The sequence below is a fragment of the Arachis ipaensis genome, chromosome B5, assembly GCF_059453495.1.
Source record: "Arachis ipaensis isolate K30076 ecotype BB chromosome B5, ASM5945349v1, whole genome shotgun sequence".
Taxonomy (NCBI): domain Eukaryota; kingdom Viridiplantae; phylum Streptophyta; class Magnoliopsida; order Fabales; family Fabaceae; genus Arachis; species Arachis ipaensis.
The window spans coordinates 8,463,731-8,467,502 of record NC_142440.1 but is presented as its reverse complement, the minus strand read 5'-3'; the positions used below and the strand labels follow the sequence as shown (position 1 = coordinate 8,467,502).

The 3,772-nt window shown below is 34.3% G+C and overlaps 1 non-coding gene across 1 annotated transcript; it reads right to left on the bottom strand.

Moving 5' to 3' along the window:
• Positions 1-3,101: 3,101 nt before the first annotated feature.
• LOC148563311 (small nucleolar RNA R71) lies at positions 3,102-3,209 on the bottom strand. Its single transcript, XR_015884269.1, has one exon. It is a non-coding gene; the product is annotated as a small nucleolar RNA R71 (small nucleolar RNA).
• Positions 3,210-3,772: the final 563 nt, after the last annotated feature.

The window sequence follows — 3,772 nt, the reverse complement described above, 5'->3', positions numbered from 1 at the left end:
TTTTACTATTGTATTAGGGATCTTTGATCAGTTTTATGCTATCTTAGAATTTAATGGGGGCTGGCCATTCGGCCATGCATGGACTATTATCACTTATGTATTTTCAAACGGTAGAGTTTCTACACACCATAGACTAAGGTATGGAGCTCTGCTGTTCCTCATGAATTAATACAAAGTACTACTATTTTTCTATTCAATTCAAGCTTATTCCTTCTCTAAGATATCCATTCGCACCCAAGAACATGATGAATGTGATGATTATGTGACGCTCATCATCATTCTCACCTATGAATGCGTGCTTGACAAACACTTCCGTTCTACATGCAAATAAGCTAGAATGAGTATCTCTTAGATATCTAATACAGAGGACCGAGTCCGAGATATTAGAATCTTCGTGGTATAAGTTAGAACCCATGGATGGCCATTCTTGAGATCCGGAAAGTCTAAACCTTGTCTGTGGTATTCCGAGTAGGATCTGGGAAGGGATGGTTGTGACGAGCTTCAAACTCGCGAGTGCTGGGCGTAGTGACAGACGCAAAAGGATAGTAAATCCTATTCCAGTATGATCGAGAATCGACAGATGATTAGCCATGCAGTGACAGCGCATTGGACCATTTTCAGAGAGAGAATGGGATGTAGCCATTGACAACGGTGATGCCCTACATAAAGCTTGCCATGGAAAAGAGTAGGAATGGTTGGATGAAGACAGCAGGAAAGTAGAGGTTCAGAGGAACGAAAGCATCTCTACACGCTTATTTGAAACTCTCACCAATGAATTACATAAGTATCTCTATCCTATTTTAATTATCTTTTAGTATACTATAATCTCTTAATACATTTGAATCCGCTTGACTGAGATTTACAAGGTGACCATAGCTTGCTTCAAGCCGACAATCTCCGTGGGATCGACCCTTACTCACGTAAGGTTTATTACTTGGACGACCCAGTGCACTTGCTGGTCAGTTGTGCGAATTTGTGACAAAGAATTAAGATTATGAACGTGCGTATAAAGTTTTCAGCGCCGTTACCATGGAATGGAACCGTCACGATTTCTGCGCACCAAGTTTTTGGCGCCGTTGCCGGGGATTGTTCGAGTTTGGACAACTGACGGTTCATCTTGTTGCTTAGATTAGGTAATTTTATTTTAATTTTAAGATTTTTATTTCTTATTTTCGAAAAATACAAAAAAAAAATTTTACAAAATCATAAAATCAAAAATCATTTAATGTTTCTTGTTTGAGTCTAGAGTCAAGTTTTAAGTTTGGTGTCAATTGCATCTTTTTAATTTTCTAAAAAAATTTATTTTTTGAAAATTTCAGGCATTGCATTCTTCATGATTTTCAAGTCGTTCTTGGCCAGTCTTCTTGTTTGATCTTCATATTTTATTGGTTTGTGTCTTTTCTTGTTTTTCAGATGCATTTTCAATTTGTTAATGTCTAAAGAATAAAAATTTTTAAGTTTGGTGTCTTACATGTTTTCTTTTCTTGAAAATTTTTCAAAAATAAGTTCTTGGTGTTCATCTTGACATTCAAAGTGTTCTTGGTGTTCATCTTGACATTCATAGTGTTCTTGCATGCATCACATGTTTTGATCCAAAATTTTCATGCATTGAGTCTTTGGGTTGTTTTTCTCTTTCATCATTAAAAATTCAAAAATAAAAAATATCTTTCCCTTTTTCACTCATAAAATTCGAAAATTTGAGTTGACTTTTTCAAAAATTTCAAAATTAATTGTTTCTTATGAGTCAAATCAAATTTTCATTTTAAAAACTCTATCTTTTTCAAATCTTTTTCAAAAAAATCAAATCTTTTTCATTTTTCTTTCATAATTTTTGAAAATTCCAAAATGATTTTCAAAAATCTTTTTCTTATTTTGTTTTATAATTTCAAATCTTTACTAACAATCAATGTGATTGATTCAAAAAAAAATATAAAGTTTGTTACTTGCCTAGTAAGAAAGGTTCAATCTTTAAACTCTAGAATCATATCTTTTTAGTTTCTTGTTAGTCAAGTAATCAACTTTAATTTTCAAAATCAAATCTTTTTAAATTTCTTTTTCAAATCTTCTTCAAATTAAGTTTCAATCACATCTTTTTCAAAATCAATTTCAAAATCTTTTCTAACTTCTTATCTTTTCAAAATTAATTTTCAAATCTTTTTCAATCAATCTTATCTTTTTGTTTCAATCATATCTTTTTCAAAACTACCTAACTAATTCTCTCTCTAATTTTCGAAAATCCCTTCCCTCTTTTTCAAAATTATTTTTTTAATTAACTAATTGTTTTAAATTTAATTAAAATTTTTCCTTTCTTAATTTTCGAATTTTATTTTTAAATTAAAAACAAAAATATTTTTATTTATTTAATTTTCGAAAATTCTTCTCTCTCACCTCCTTCTAATTATTTATTTATTTACTAACACTTCTCTTCATCTCAAAATTCGAACCCTCTCTTCCTCTTGGTGTTCGAATTTCTCTTCTTTTATTCTTATCTTCTTCTACTCACATAAAGGAATCTCTATACTGTGACATAGAGGATTCCATATTTTCTTTTCTGTTTTCTTCTTTTTCATATGAGCAGGAACAATGATAAGAACATTCTTGTTGAGGCTGATCCTGAACCTGAAAGGACTCTGAAGAGGAAACTAAGGGAAGCTAAAGCACAACTCTCTGGAGAAAATCTGATAGAAATTTTCGAAAAAGAAGGAGACATGGCCGAAAATAATAACAATGCAAGGAAGATGCTTGGTGACTTTACTGCACCAAATTCCAATTTACATGGAAGAAGCATCTCAATTCCTGCCATTGGAGCAAATAACTTTGAGCTTAAACCTCAATTAGTTTCTCTGATGCAACAGAACTGCAAGTTTCATGGACTTCCATCTGAAGATCCTTTTCAGTTCTTAACTGAATTCTTGCAGATCTGTGATACTGTTAAGACCAATGGGGTTGATCCTGAGGTCTACAGGCTTATGCTTTTCCCGTTTGCTGTAAGAGACAAAGCTAGAGTATGGTTGGACTCTCAACCTAAAGACAGCCTGAACTCTTGGGATAAGCTGGTCACGGCTTTCTTAGCCAAGTTCTTTCCTCCTCAAAAGCTTAGCAAGCTTAGAGTGGATGTTCAAACCTTCAGACAGAAAGAAGGAGAATCCCTCTATGAAGCTTGGGAGAGATACAAGAAACTGACCAAAAAGTGTCCTTCTGACATGCTTTCAGAATGGACCATCCTGGATATATTCTATGATGGTCTGTCTGAGTTATCAAAGATGTCACTGGACCATTCTGCAGGTGGATCCATCCACCTAAAGAAAACGCCTGCAGAAGCTCAAGAACTCATTGACATAGTTGCAAATAACCAGTTTATGTACACTTCTGAAAGGAATCCCGTGAGTAATGGGACGCCTATGAGGAAGGGAGTTCTTGAAATTGATACTCTGAATGCCATATTGGCTCAGAATAAAATATTGACTCATCAAGTCAATATGATTTCTCAGAGTCTGAATGGATTGAAGGAATCATCCAACAGTACTAAAGAGGCCTCTTCTGAAGAAGAAGCTTATGATCCTGAGAACCCTGCAATAGCAGAGGTGAATTACATGGGTGAACCCTATGGAAACACCTATAACCCCTCATGGAGAAATCATCCAAATTCCTCATGGAAGGATCAACAAAAGCCTCAACAAGGCTTTAATAATGGTGGAAGAAACAGGTTTAGCAATAGCAAACCTTTTCCATCATCCACTCAGCAAAAGACAGAGAGTTCTGAGCAGAATCC